Source organism: Sus scrofa, chromosome 3 (assembly GCF_000003025.6).
Source record: "Sus scrofa isolate TJ Tabasco breed Duroc chromosome 3, Sscrofa11.1, whole genome shotgun sequence".
Lineage (NCBI taxonomy): Eukaryota > Metazoa > Chordata > Mammalia > Artiodactyla > Suidae > Sus > Sus scrofa.
Window position 1 is genome coordinate 118,584,210 of NC_010445.4, and position 15,850 is coordinate 118,600,059.

At 40.8% G+C, this 15,850-nt stretch overlaps 1 protein-coding gene across 4 annotated transcripts in view; it reads left to right on the forward strand.

The window, feature by feature from the left end:
* Positions 1-15,850, forward strand: part of OSR1 (odd-skipped related transciption factor 1) — a 396,637-nt gene that overhangs the window by 215,739 nt on the left and 165,048 nt on the right. For all 4 annotated transcript variants that reach the window (XM_021087818.1, XM_021087817.1, XM_021087812.1 and 1 more), the window contains one exon: positions 13,307-13,396. The gene's annotated coding sequence lies outside the window, so the exon portion shown is untranslated. The remainder of the gene's footprint in view (positions 1-13,306; positions 13,397-15,850) is intronic.

Below are 15,850 nucleotides of genomic sequence, written 5' to 3' on the forward strand. Positions count from 1 at the left end.
CTGTGATATTTAACAGAACTCCTGTGTTCCCAGTTAACCCTCCCAGGTACAAAATGAGCAGAGCAATTAGGGGAGAGCATGGCACAGGGAACAGAACTGGGCTGGAATGCAGGCCGGGTTGGAGGGAGTCCGTGCTGGCCTTGTCACCCCGTGAGACCCCTTAGCACTCTGTATAGTGGAGGTGGAAAAAAAAATGATCGTATTTTCCTTGCAGAGCTGCTCTGAGCATCAAAGGAGGAAAAGGAAGCACAAGGCTTTATAAACGACAAATGAAAGTGCAAAGTGGGGTGTCACCCCGAGGGCAAGCCCGTAAGGCACCCACACACCAACCCCTCAGCACTGCGACTCTGCCTTCGGCAAGATCTAGTAACGGTTAATAGCAGTGTGTTTGGAGAAATCAAAGCTCTTACTCTGTGGATAGGTGTTTAGGGGTTAAAAAGAGAGAACGCCAAGCATTCTAATAGAGCTGTGTTATTCTTTTATAAACTAAGGCTTGTTTTTTGTCTTCCACAGTAAGAGTTGAAAACACCCCCACCACACCTGCATTGTGTTAGAGAAAATTAAGCCGGGGCGTGAGAATGGAGGCCAGAAGGAATTTCCAGTACTGTTCAAGTGACTTATCACCTGTTCATTATTTCTTTAGAAGAAATTGGGGTTAGACCGTCCATAGACTGGTCAATGCTGATGGGTGCAACGTAGGTTAGTCGAGAAGACCAGAAGGCCTCTTTGGATTTCTACTCAATACCAGTCACCTTGGCCTTCGGTGTAGAGTGTGTGATGGAGTGAGGGTGTGTGGGGCAGGGTCCTGTGGAAGGAGTCAGCTAGCTTTAGCTGATTGTGCCTGTCGTTAACTACCAGCTGTAGGATTTTGGACCAGGTACAGCATCTCTCTGGGCCTCCACTTCTTCTTCTGTAAAATGGGCTTGCCGTGGTTGGCATGACATTTGAAACTATGGTGCCCTGCCCCCCTTCTCGGGTGTTTCAGGGTAATTAGTCTCCATCTCCCCAAACAGACCGTCTCCCCCACTCGTAGCCCTTTTCCATCTCCACCCTGGCTCTCGTTTCATCCGCACCGCAGCCTGGTAGGGAAGACGCTGCTCACCCAACACCGGCCTCGCACGTGGCCTTCCCCGCTGCCTCTGCCGCAACTTCATGGCAGTTGGCACCCCTCCCAAACCAGCTTGTGTTCATCCCGACCCTTTCTCCCCAGTCTGAACCTGGAGGGAAGAAACCCTGTTTTCTTTCTCTCACCTTTGTTCCGCTAATGGTTAACTTTCTGTCTGGCACACAGAAGATAGTAAATATTAAATAAATGACGAGCGAAGACAGGAATTAATGATGGACAGCAGGTCAGATCTCAGAGAGCACGAGCTTTGGCAAAAGCGAACTTGATCAAAAGTTTTGAGAACGGGTGGCGACTCAGCCGAGGCTGAGTGAGCCAGAGCTCAATTTGTAATTCAAAGTTGCCGCTCCTAAGGCAGAAAAACAACACTACCACACAACTGATGTTTATTGACTGCTTGCTCCGTGCCAGGCCCTGCGCTTATCGCTCTGCATACCTCATGTCACTAGTCCTTATAACAACTCTATGACATATGTATTATTATTATTCCCAAATTACAGCTTAATACACTGAAGCTTAGAAAGATTAAGTGTCCTTTCCGAGGCTGCAGGGCTAACAATGGCTGAGCTAGGATTTGGACCGTGTCTTTCTGCTTCCAGAACCCGTGTCCTCACTTCTCGGCTGTACTCAGCAAAGGGGAGTGAGCCCCACGGATGCCAGCAGCACTGCCATCCACAAAGGAGTTAATGTCTGAATATGGGGCTTAGGGTCCTCGTGAGCTCGACTCACTGTTCCCTAGTTCTCCATACGAGTTTCACTTCCCCTGGTCCACGTTCTGAGGCTTTAACCACTCATTCTCACTCTCAGCCACAAAGGGACTCCAACAGGGGCAGCTGAAATCAAACCTACCGCCAGCAGCCAGGAACCGGGCTGTCAAAAGAAATGAAAAATCCAGGGGCCACGGCAGTCTTACCGTTCGTTAAGTGAGTTTATCGGGAACTCTCTTGACATTGAGCTGTAACTACGGCGTTTAAGAAAATCCCAAATTTGAAATAAATAAGTTGGCTGACATACAGACATTTTACATATGAATTTAATAAAATAGATTTTTCTTTTAGAAATCTTTGGTAATCTCTGAAATATATCAGCTGCAACCCAGGAACATTGTATCCTAAATCGTGATTCATGAAATGAAACGGAAATGTATTATGTAATTCAATTTGGAGCGTCCAGGACAGAGCTCATTAGGGCTGTTTGCTGGTGATGTGGCTGGAGTTTGGAGGCACTGTGGTTTGGGCAGAACTTCTCCCAGGCCTTACCTCCCCTTCCTCTGAGGACATTTTAACCAAGTATCGTCACCCTTTAAAAATAGCATGCTTGAGCGTTTTGCCCACAAATGAGGATAATTCAGGGGAAATCTTAAGAAAAACTGGATCGTTTCCCCTCTCCTCCCACTTTACCATTAACCCATCTCGTAATGAGTCAGGCTCACGACTGACTCATGGCCTCTCCATGTGGTCCTTGGATCCAGACCAGGGCTCACCCATACATTGGGCAGGTGGACACCAGGATGTCATCTGAGGTAACTGGAGCCCAGAGAAATGAAGAGACTCCCCCAGGGTGATCAGCTCTTAAATATCACAGCTAGAACTAACTCTGAAATCCGAAATTAGTTTTCTCCAGCTCATCACATGTCTGGATGTGCAATCAAAGCATAGCTTTCCCCACCTAGGCTGAATACGATAAGTGAGAAAGTGACTAAAAAGCACTTTTGTCTGATTTTTGTTCCACTGCTTTGCGCTTCTTTTAAAAAAGCATTTATTGAGATTATAAAATATGCCATTTTCACCACTGTAAAGTGTACAGTTCAGTGGCTTTTGGTACATTCAGTGGTGTGCACCATTACCCCTGATTCCAGAATATTTTCTGTCCCCTTGAAAGGAAACGCTGTACCAATCAAGCATTCACTCTCTGTTTTCCTCTCCCTGAGCCCCTGGCCACCCATGTATCTCCTTTCTGTCCCTATAGATCTGTCTATTCTAGACGTTTCATATCAACAAATCATATACTGTGGAGTCTTTTGTGACAGGCTGCTTTTACTTAGCAAAATGTTTCCAGAGCTCATAATGTTATATAGCAGGTATAGGACTTACTTCCTTTTATGGTTGAATAATATTCCATCGTACGTGCGTGCATACTCCATTTTATTTCATCAGTTCATGGGTATTGGGGTTGTTTCCAGTTTTTGGCTGCTCTGAACACTTGTGTACAGGTTTTTGTTTGAGTTTTTGTTTGTTTTCAATTCTCTTGAGTTACCTCAGAGTAGAATTTCCGGGTCATACAGTAATTTTATGTTTAACTTTTTCAGGAACCACAAAGCGGATTTCCGGATCAGCTGTACCATTTTACCTTCTCGCTAGCAATGTGTGATGGGCTCCGTTTCTCCACATTCTCACAGACACTTGCTACTTTCTGTTTTTTGTTTTTGTTTTTTATTAGATCCATCCTAGTGGGTGTAAAGTGGCATCTCATTGTGGTTTTGATTTGCATTTCTCCAATGACTACTGTGTTGAGCATCTTTTCATTTTCTTGCTGGTCAGTTTTTTTTTTTTTTTTTTTTTGTCTTTTGTCTTTTTGTTGTTGTTGTTGCTATTTCTTGGGCCGCTCCCGCGGCATATGGAGGTTCCCAGGCTAGGGGTCGAATCAGAGCTGTAGCCACTGGCCTACTCCAGAGCCACAGCAACGCTGGATCCGAGCCGCATCTGCAACCTACACCACAGCTCATGGCAACGCCGCATCGTTAACCCACTGAGCAAGGACAGGGACCGAACCCGCAACCTCATGGTTCCTAGTCGGATTCGTTAACCACTGCGCCACGACGGGAACTCTCTTGCTGGTCAGTTTTATATCTTCTTTAGGGAAATGTCTATTCAAGCCATTTGACCCTTTCTTGATTGGGTTGTTTTCTTTGTGTTGTTCCATTGGAAGAGTTCTTTATGTATTCTGGATGCTAGACCCTTATTGGATGTATGATTGGCAAATATCTCCTTCCATTCTGTGGGAAGTCTTTTCACTTTCTTGATAGTGTCTTTTGCACAAAAGTTTTAAATTTAAGCTCAGTTAACTTTTATTTTCTGTTTCCTGTGATTTTGGTGTTCTATTTAAGAAACTATTGTCTAATCCAAGTCATGAAGATATACAACTATATATTCTTGTAAGAAATTAATAAATTTACCTGTTACATTTGGGCCTTTCATTCACTTTTTTTTTTTTTTTTTTTTGCTTTTTAAGGCTGCACTTGTGGCATATGGAGGTTCCTAGGCTAGGGGTCTAATTGGAGCTGTATCCACCGGGCCCACGCCAGAGCCAGAGCAATGCAGCATCTGAGCCGCGTCTGTGACCTATACCACAGCTCACAGCAACGCCAGATCCTTGACCCGCTGAGCAAGGCCAGGGATCAGACCTGCAACCTCATGGTTCCCAGTCAGATTCGTTTCTGCTGTGTCACGATGGGAACTTCTTTTATTCAGTTTTAATAAATTTTTTACATACAATGTAAGATAGTGATCCAAATTCATTCTCGTTCATGTGGATAGCCAGTTGTCCCAGCACCATTAGTTGAAGACATTATACTTTCCCCACTGAATTTTTTTTTACACTTGTCAAAAATCAATTAACCATAGATATGTGGGTTTACTTACAAACTCTCAATTCTATTCTGTTGAACTATATGTTTACTTTTATTCCGATACCACATCGTTTAACTAAAGCTTGATAGTAAGTTTTTTTTTTTTTTTTTTTTTTTTGACTCTTTGCCTTTTCTAGGGCCGCTCCCTTGGCATATGGAGGTTCCCAGGCTAGGGGTCTAATCGGAACTGTTGCTGCCAGTCTACAGCACAGCCACGGCAACTCTGTATTCAAGCCGTGTCTTCGACCTACAGCACAGCTCACAGCAACACCAGATCCTTAACCCACTGAGCAAGGCCAGGGATCGAACCCACAACCTCATGGTTCCTAGTCGGATTCGTTAACCACTGTGCCACGATGGGAACTCCTGATAGTAAGTTTTGAAATTAGAAAATGTGACTCCTATAACTTCGTTCTTTTTTCAAGATCATTTTGGCTATTCAGAAATTGCATATCTTGCAATTTCTGTGAATTTTAGAATCAGCTTGTCCATTTCTGCACGAAAAGTCATTGGAATTTTGGCAGAGGTTGCATTGAATCTATGGGTAGATTTGGAGAATATTGTCATCTTAACAGCATCAAGTCTTTTCATCCATGAACACAGGATGTCCTTCCATTTATTTAGGTCTTTTAAGTGTACTTCTTTCACCAGTGTTTTGGTTTTTACAGTGCACAAGTCTTGCACCTCTTTGGTTAAATTTATTCATGAGTGTTTTATTCTTTTTGATACTATTGTAAATGGAATTGTTTCCTTCATTTCAATTTTTTTTTTTTTTGTCTTTTTAGGGCCACACCCACAGCATGTGGAGGTTCCCAGGCTAGGGGTCAAATCGGGGCTACAGCTGCTGCCCTACACAATAGCCACAGCAATGGTGGATCCAGGCCTCATCTGCGACCTGTACCACAGCTCACAGCAATGCCAGATCCTTAACCCACTGAGCAAGGCTAAGGATCGAACTCGAGTCCTCATGGATACCAGTCAGGTTTGTTACCACTGAGCCATGACTGGAACTCCTTCATTTCAATTTTGGATTGTTCATTGCTGGTATGTAGAAATATGACTGATTTTTGTATGTTGATCGTGTATTTTGCAACCGTGCTTAACTGTCCTGATAGGGTTTGTGTGTGTGTTTCTGTGTGTCTGTGTGTGTGTGTATTTGGGGATGTGCTATATGTAAGGTCATGTCATCTGTGAATAGAGAATTTTACATTTGACTTTTCAATTAGGATGACTTTTCTTTTTCTTACCTAATTACCCCTGTAAGAATCTCCATTATAAAGCTGAATGAAGTGGTGAAAGCAGACATGCTTTTCTTGTTTCTAATCTTAGAGGGAAGGCTTTTATTCTTTTACCATTAAATATGACGCTAGCTGTGGGGTTTTGATCAATGTCTTTTATTATGTCGGCGAAGTTCCCTGTATTCTTAGTTTGTTGAGTGATTTTTGTCATTGAAGGGTGCTGGATTTCATAAAATGCTTTTCCTGCATCATTAAGATAATCATGTGGGTTTTCCTGCCTCTTTTTTCTATTAATATGGTGTATTAACACAATTGTTTTTCATATGTTGAACTACTTTTACATTCCTGAAATAAATACTACTTGGTCATGGTGTAAAATCCTTTTAATGAGTTCAGATTGCTAGCATTTGCGAAGGAATTTTGCATCTATGTTCATAAAGGATATTGCTCTGAAGTCTTCTTTTTGTGTGATGTCTTCGTCTGGTTTTGGTATTAGGGTAATATGGGCCTCATAGTATGAGTTAGGAAGTGTTCCATCCTCTTATAATTTTTGGAAGAATTTGAATAGGATTGATGTTCGTTCTTTTTAAAATCTTAGGTAAACTCTACCAATGAAACCGTTTGGTCCTGGGATTTTCTTTTTGAAAGTTTTTTGATTGCTGATGCAATTTCCTTACTTGTTATAGGTCTTTTAAAATTTCCTGTTTTCTTCAGTTAGTTTTGGTAATTTGTGTGTTTCTAGGAATATATTCATTTCATCTAGGTTCTCTTCTTTGCTGTCATACAGCTGTTCATAGAATTTTCTCATAATTCTTATTTCTGTGTGGTTGGTAGTAATGTCCCTACTTTCATTCCTGGTTTTAATAATTTGAATCTTCTCTCTCTTTTTTTGGTTTACCAGACTAAATGTTTGTCATTTTTTCTGAACAATCAACTTTGTTTTCATCAACTCTATTTTTTTCAGTACTCTATTTCATTTATCTTCACTCTTATCTTTATAATTTTCTGATTTGGGTTTGGACTGCTCTTTCTTTCTTTTCTTTTCTTTTTTTTTTTTTTTTTGTGGCTGAACCCATAAGACCTTCTCTCTTCTTTTTTTTTTTTTTTACTTTTTAGGGCCGCACTCACAGCATATGGAAATTCCCAGGCAGGGGTCTAATCGCAGCTGCAGCTGCCAGCTACACCACAGTCACAGCAGGATCTGAGCCGTGTCTTCGACCTATACCACAGCTCAGCAACCCTGGATCCTTAACCCACTGAGTGAGGCCAGGTATCAAACCTGCATCCTCATGAGTACTAGTCATGTTTGTTACCCCTGAGCCATAACAGGAACTCCTTCTTCTTCTTCTTTCTTTTTAAATATAGACATCTGCAGCTATAAATTTCCCTCTCTACACTTCATTTACTGTATCCCATCAGTTTTGATATGTTGTGCTTTTATATACGTTTGTATCAAAAATTTTTTTTGGTCTTTTTTGTCTTTTTTTTAGGGCTGCACCCACGGCATATGGAGGTTCCCAGGCTAGGGGTTGAATTGGAGCTACAGCTGCTGGCCTATGCCAGAGCCACAGAAATGCCAGATCTGAGCAGCATCTGAGACCTACACCATAGCTCACAGCAACACTAGATCCTTAACCCACTGAGCAAGGCCAGGGATCGAACCCACAACCTCATGGATACTAGTCATATTAGTTTCTGCTAAGCCCCAACAGGAACAACTCCTCATTGGTTGTTTAAGGATATGTTTTTTAATTTTCACGTATTTGTGGAATTTCCTGTTTTCTTTCTGTTTTTGATTTCTAGTTTCATGCCAGTGTGACTAGAGAATATAGTTTGTATGATTCCAATTTTTTTAAGTTTATTGAGACTTGTTTTGTGACCAAACATATGGTCTATCTTGGATGTTTTATGTGCATTTAGCAAGCATGTGTTCTATTTTTGTTGAGTGGAGTGTTCTATAGATATCTGTTAGGCCTAGTTCATTTATAATATATTTTAACTCCTCTGTTCTCTAACTGATTTTCTGTAGAGTTGTTTTATTCATTATTAAAAGTACAGTATTGAAGTTTCCAACTATCACTGTAGGATTGTCTATTTTTCTCTTTGACTCATTGATTGTTTGCTTCATATATTTTGGGGCTCTGTAGTTAGGTGTGTATGTGTTTATTATTTTTATATCTTCATGATGTATTAACCCTTTTGTTATTATCTAATATCATCTATCTCATAATAATTTCTGGCTTAGAGTCTATTTTGTCTAATAATTATGTACTCAGGCTCTCTTTTAGTTAATGTTTGCATGAAGTATCTTTTTCTGCCCTTTTACTTTCAAATTATTTGTGCTTTGGATCTAAAGTGAGCCCTTCGTAGATTTCATATTGTTAGATAATGTTTTTAAAATCCATCCTGCCAATCTCTGCCTTTTATTTAGAGGATTTGAGTTGTTTACAGCCAATGTAATTATAGTAAAGGTGGGATTTACTTCATAAACTTGCTATATTTTTTCTTTATGTTTTATATCTTTTTTGTTCCTTAATCCTTCCTTTTGTGTTAATTTATATTTACTAGAATACCATTTTGATTGCTTCTTTATTTCTTTTACTTTGTATTTTTTAGTTATTATCTAAGTGGTTGCTGCAGGGATTACAATTAATACTTTAATCGTATTTTAATCATATTTTATTAAAGTATAGTTGATTTAAAATTTCTGCTGTACAGCAAAGTGACCCAGTTATACATACATTCCCTTTCATATATTATCTTCCATAATATTTTAATTTATACTAACCTAGTTCAAATAAGTACCAATATAATTTCAATAGTATATAAAAATTTTGTTCTTATATTGCTTGGTTCACCCTATTTAATTACATCTTTATACATTGTGTGCCCACCAACATAGATTTATAATTATTGTTTTACATAATTGTGTTTTAAATCACACAGGAACAAAAGAATTACAGACCAAAATACATTAATACTAACTTTTATGTCTTCCTATGTAGTTACTTTACTACTGTTCTATTTTTTAATTTTCCTTGGGGATTCAAGTTACTGTCTATTGTCCTTTCATTTCAGCCTGAAGGACTCTCTTCAGTATTTCTTAAAGCACATCTACTCGTAATGAACCTTCTCAATTTTCATTTATCTGGGAATGTCTTAATTTCTTCATTGTTTAAACAGTTTTATTGAGATACAGTTCACATACCATTAAATTTACTCAAAGTATACAGTTCAATAATTCTTAATATATTCATATATCTAGGCAACCATCACCATAGTTTTAGAACAATTCACTGCCTCAAAAAACAGGCCATACTATTTAACTAATTACTCCTTTCTGGTTTCTTTTAAATAATGAATCAGACATTTATTTTGGTTTACCATTTTTGTCCTATAGTATGGGCAACTCAAGCTATAATTTCATCTTTATAGAAGGGGTTGGAATTGTGAAGTTGGTATTTGGGTAGCTAGCTTGGTCTGGTAGTCTGTGTCAGATAGGTTGAAAGACCAAGACTTGAAGCAAGTGGAGTGCTTGCACCATGACTTCCTGGGATATTACAGATATTCAGTAACTATTTACTGAAAGAAGGAATGACTGAATCAATTAGTTAATTATTGATGTCCAACTAAAAACATATTAAGAATCTATCTGAAATGGTAGTTTTAGACAAATTCAGAGAGAAGTTACTAGAGATCTGAAGAGCAAAAGCATAGCTGAACCAGATGAAGGAGCAAAGATAAAGATGGTACTACAGTTTCCATCTGGAAACAGAAGAATGGAGGGAAGTTCAGTGGGAAAGCATGGAAAGAGCCAGTTTGGCATCAGCCTTTATTCTCATGCTCATTACATGCTATACACGTTAAATTCAAAAAGTTTTAAAGTTGAAAATGAGAGAAATATAAGGAATATTGTTGTCCTGCCCCTAAGGAAAGAGGCAATACTTAGATGAGCTCTGATCTTCATTCTTTGCAAAGAAAGCATGATCCCAGTAGGGATTAAAATGTAGTATAGGCATTGTAACAGAAGAGTGTGAACAGGGCTCTCTACTCAAGATTCTCTTCATCAAACCTGTTGGTTAATTACCTGATTAAATTATTCTTTCAATCAATAAATGTTTATTGAGTATTTGCTGTGTGCCAGGCAGGCACTGTGCAAAACACAGAAGATAACAGTAATAGCAAGTCATGGTTCCTTTCCTCTAGGAGAGACAGGTAAGTAAACACACTGTCTTAAGAGAAGACAGTAAGTTCTTCTCTGCAGCTCGGAATGGGGGAGAGGCCAGTGGCTGATCAGAGATCTCTTACTCCCAGCTGAGAGCTAATACATGATTAAAAGTGTGTGATGCGCATGAGGTTGGGGTGGGGTGAGGGTAGGGAGTATTCCGGACAGATATACAGCATGTGCAATGATTCAGGTACTGAGAGTATCAGGAAATGATTGGTTGTTCAGTACGGTTGGGATGGGCAAATCACAGAGGTGGGAATTTACGTCTGTAGGTAAGCAGAAACTGGATCATGTGGGCCTGTTAGCTCTGATGAAGATCTTTGGACTTTAGCAGTAGGGAGGACTGAACCAGGTAACGGCCTCATCTTACAAACGAGTTTGTGCACACACATATACACACGTGTAGGTGTATAGATTGCGGGAAGTGATTTTACCCATTACGAAGCCATGGTTTACTAGTCCCCTGAGCACACGAAACTTACTATGCACATTAAGTTCAAATTGTGTGTTTGGCTCTGCCATCTCGGATGAAAGGGTCATGGGAGGTTCTTGACATGTACTTCAGGAGAAAACATGGACCAGTGTCTTGTTTAAAAGGAGAGTAAGTTTTCTGGGTTGTGGTGGTGATTTCCTTGACATAGAGGGCAGTTCTTAGAAAGTGAAGGGTGCTGGTCCAGGCTTCAAGTGAGGAAAAGCAAGTTCCCTCAGAGAGGGTTTGTGATGGTCCCCGTGGACGCAAGTGAAATCTGCAGCACGAAGGGTTTCTGTGATCTGGTGAGCATCACGGGCTAGGAGGGCAAAAAGAAGAGAGGGATCAGCAGCTCTCCTTTACTGTACAGCAAGAAATGCAAAATTCTTAGAGAGATTTCCCCTAAATCTTAGACAGGGAGAGACAGGCTTACCTGGTAGGGACCTTCATCAGTTCCCTTGCTAGTGAGTGGGAGGCAGGTAGAATTTCATCAGATAAAGGAAGGATCTGTGCTGATTAGAGGCAGAAGTCGCCGGGTAACCAGCTGAGAGCCCAACTGGAGACAGTTGCCTGGGGTATATGGGACCATTTACTGGAAAGAAAAACTTCCGGTGGTGGAAAAAGATTCAGATGAATGGCTTCAATGGAAATAAAGGGGATCCAGCTAGGAAATGGTGCTATCCCACTGAGGCTGGCCTTTCCCCAGGGGTTGTTTCTTAGGGTGGAATTACTGATGAGCCAAGCGGGAAGTGCTGTTCACACTTTAGTATTCTGAGGCATGACCCTGGCAGGTGTGTGCTGGAGAAAAGAGGAGAATAAAAGATATGCCTGTCTTTAATCCATTTTGAATTTATTTTTGCGTATGATGTTAGAGAATGTTATAGATGGGGGAGTTTGGGGTTGGTAGATGCAAACTAGTGCATTTAGAATGGATAAGCAGTGAGGCCCTACTGCATAGCACAGGGAACTATATCCAATCTTGTGGGATAGACATGATGGAAGATAGTGTTGGAAGATAGTATGAGAAAAAGAATGTATATATGTATATAAAACTGTGTGTGTGTGTGTGTGTGTGTGTGTGTGTGTGTAAAACTGGGCCACTACACTGTGCAACAGAAATTGGCACAACACTGTAAATTATACTCTAATAATAGAAATGAGGTATTGCAGGGATTTAGCCTTTAGCTAGATTGGTATCCAGTTAGCCTATAAAACTGTGTGGCTCTGAGGGAAACTCTCACACACTAACTTGCACTTGCTTTACCCCAAAGAGATGCCCCAAATCTAGCAATGACAGGCACTATTAGGCATTCTTTGCAACCTTGAGACCATCCAGCTGGGTTGAAAGTGCTCAAACATTAAGATTTTGGATAAGAGTGATGATTTTAATTTTGCATGTGAGCCTGGGAGAAACTCCTAGGCTTTTGCACTGAATTCAAGATTCTAAGGTCAGTTTTCTGTGACGTTTGTCCAGGTCCCTGCCTTCCATTTCCACCATTTAAAAGAGTGTGAGAGAACAGGGAGTTCCCATTGTGGCTCATTGGTAACGACCCCAACTAGCATCCATGAGGACGCAGGTTCAATTTCTGGCCTTGCTCAGTGGGTTAAGGATTGGCATTGCTGTGAGCTGTGGTATAGATGGCAGATGCAGCTGGGATCCTGTGTTGCTGTGGCATAGGCTGGGAGCTGCAGCTGCGATTTGACCCCTAGCCTGGAAACGTCCACATGCCACTGGGGGGGCCCCAAAAGGCCAAAAAATAAAGTAAAATTTTATTTATTTTGTTATTTATTTATAGTTATTTCCCCAATACAAATTTTTTTTTTCTGCTGTACAGCATGGTGACCCAGTTACACATACATGTACACATTCTATTTTCACATATTATCATGTTCCATCATAAGTGACTAGACATAGTTCCCAGTGCAGCAGGATCTCATTGCTAATCCATTCCAAAGGCAATAGTTTGCATCTATTAACCCCAAGTTCCCCAACCACCCCACTCCCTCCCCTGCCCCTTGGCAACCACAAGTCTATTTTAAAAAGTGTGCAAGAGAACATTGTAATGAATGAGTAACAGAGCATTGTAATGAAATAAGCCAAAACAAAGTACACACGTGCGCACACACACACACACACACACACACACACCCCACTGGGCAGTGGAAAAGAGACCAGAGCAGAAAGAAAGCCAGAAGGGGGCTTTTTCTCCTAATGACAACATACAGACACACACCCCCAGGAGGTCAGCTTCTGCATAGAAGAGAAAGAGCACTCAACCTGCTTTGCCCCACTTTTTGGACATGCTGGGGGGATGAATGAGAAGATTGATATCTAGGTATGTGGGAAATAGAGGTGTTGTGACATAGCCAGTTAAAAAGAAACGTGTCCATGGACATTAGCCCCCAGCCGTCCTCCAGATAGCAAAGGAAAACCACGGCAGTAACAAGAGCAAGGACAAAGCAGACCTGATGGCCCGGGTCCCAGTGTCAGGGTTATGTATTTGCTGTGCACTTCTCTTCTTTGTCAGCAAGTAGCTGAGATTCTAACTTCCACAAATAGCCCTTAGTTCCTCTCTCATGCAACTTCTGCTGACCCTCCCTCTCCCTCCTCTGCACTCAGCATTGACAGCCTGCTGTGTTGGTACCCCGGACCTGCTGCGTGCTGCCGGCTTCTGGTATACCCAGCCTCTCAAGCCATTCTAAACAGCTGGTGAGTACAGTGGATCTTATCCACCCACGTCTGCCTCAGATTCAAGCACAGGACAGAGTAAATATTTTCTGATCAGTTGCCTGATAAAAAATACTTTAAAATGAAAACGCAAAAACACAGCTTCAAAAGAAAACAGTGGTGTGACCTTTTTCAATGGACCAAAATGGAAACTTACTGGCTGGGAACTATTAACTTATCTCCCAAACACACAGAAGTAGAAACATACCAGATTTACGTTTCATAGCTCACATTTCTTTAGCAGGAGTTGTTGTTTTTACTATGAGCTCTCTGTAGGCCAAATCAACACTAAATTATAAAACAGTGAAAAAATGCAGAAAATTCATAACCTTTGTTTCTTGATAAGCACTGTTTATCTTCACAACACAGATGAACATATTTGGCAGATCTTTTTTATATCAGTAAATTGCTATTTTTAAATGGGACAATAAAAAAAAAGAAAATGGTGTGGAGTAATGCAAAGAGGGCTGGGTTTGCTTCTAAATCTCAGGTATGGAAATATTACACTGTCCTTTGTAAACTTCTCTGAGTCCTAGTTTTCTCAACTGCACTGTTAATATGGCAAAAAATATGCCACACAGCCTTTGAACGACTCCGGTGAAATGATGCATGTGATCAGGATTTATACATTCTAAAGTGTTCTACTATACTAGTTAATATTATTACAACGATGAAACAAAGCTCTTCATGTCTTCTGTGGAAAGGGGATTTGGCATTAACCACGATCATTGTATAATTTCAGATAAGCAGACCCACTTAGATCAGAATTGGCACTCTGGAATTTTGAGAAATGAATGATCTAATTTCATTTTTGTTTTTGTAAAATCGTCAGACAGTTTGTTTTGTGGTGGTTTTTTTTTTTTTTTTTTTTCTTTCTCCTCTCTCTCAACATCTGGTTTTCCTGGTTTGATCAGACCTAGACATACCAAAAAAGCATAAAAAATATTTTTGGGATTCATTTGCAGACACTAGTCATTTGGATCTTTTCATGCATTTTATGGGTTCTTATCTCAGCTCGGCTTAGACACTTAAGTCTTTAAATATTCGTCATGTACAAGATGATGTAGTTATCAGGTGAGCCTATTTTATGTTCAACTTAAGAAGTCTCTTGAGACTGTACTAGTCCAAACGTCTTTATAGAAGAAAGATGGTGGCCAAAGTTGTTCAGGTAGTTTCCTATCATGGTGTGGCAGGGAGGAAGCCCCACTCAGGAGATGACTCATCATGCGGGATACTAAGTGAGGCATCGTGAGTCCTGCCCCTGTGGGAGCACCTAGATCTTGTGCCCTCGTAAGGCTGACTTCTGACCTATGTGACCAGGTTTCTCCCTAATGTTTTGCAAGCATGGACACCCCAAGGCTCGAGTCCCCCTTTCTTCCCTCTAGGCCAAGGTCGCCATGACCCGCCCTAAGCTTAGGTAGGAGGATCTGGGTCAGATAGGGCTCTGCCTCACTTTGCTCTGAGGCAGCTGGACTTTTAAAAAGGATATGCTGAAGTAAGTTAGGTTATTAACCACTTAGCTAATGTACCCGTTGGCCTAAATGGGTGGAATATGTATTGATGTGCTCAGCCCACCAAGTATTGTCTCAGTCTACAAACAATCAAGTAGTCAGTTGATGTTCAGTATTCGAACCCTACATGCAACATGAATGAGCAGGGGATAGCAACCCCCTGGTTTTCTCACTCACTGAGCCTTTGGATATCAGTTTCCTTTATTCCTTAACACAGTAGAAAAATGTGGATTGAATGCCTATGGCTTGGGCGTTATCTGGATCCTGGGAACCCATTGGTGATAAAGCCAGCAATGGTTCCTGCACATATGGAATTTATAGTCTGGCTAGAAGGGGAGAGAGACTTGAAACACAAAGTTACATATTCAGATATAAAACCACCACTGTGATAAGTGCTAGAATGGAAAGATACCAAGTGCTATAATGGCATAAAAGGGGGGGGGGTCTAGTCTCAGTGTCATGAAGGCTTCCCTAAGGAAGTCACAGTTGAGGTGACATTTGAAGAGTGAGGATGGGTCAGCTCAGAAAATTCCAAGAAAAAAAGCAGTTTCTCCAGCAAAGATTCTGTTACAAGAGGAAGCAATGTGTTCTAAGAGTTGAAAGTAATTGTGTGGTGCAAAGTTGAAAAAAGAATTAGAGTATTACCTGTTGATGTTGGGTAGGTAAGGACCAGACTATTAAATGCTTTGTGGCTAGGATAAGAATTCTGATTCTTAGCCTAAGAAAAATGGGAAAACATGAAAGGATTTGAAAAGCTCAGTATAAGGGACAGTTTGGAGTGGTAAGACCGAATGTGGGACACCTGTTGGGGGCTAGACAAGTAGTCAAGATGGAACAAGATGGTAGCTAACATGGTGGTGGAAAAAAATGTAGAGAAGTGGACAGAGTGGGGAACTTGGGAAGGATTGACAAAGCTTGATGTTCG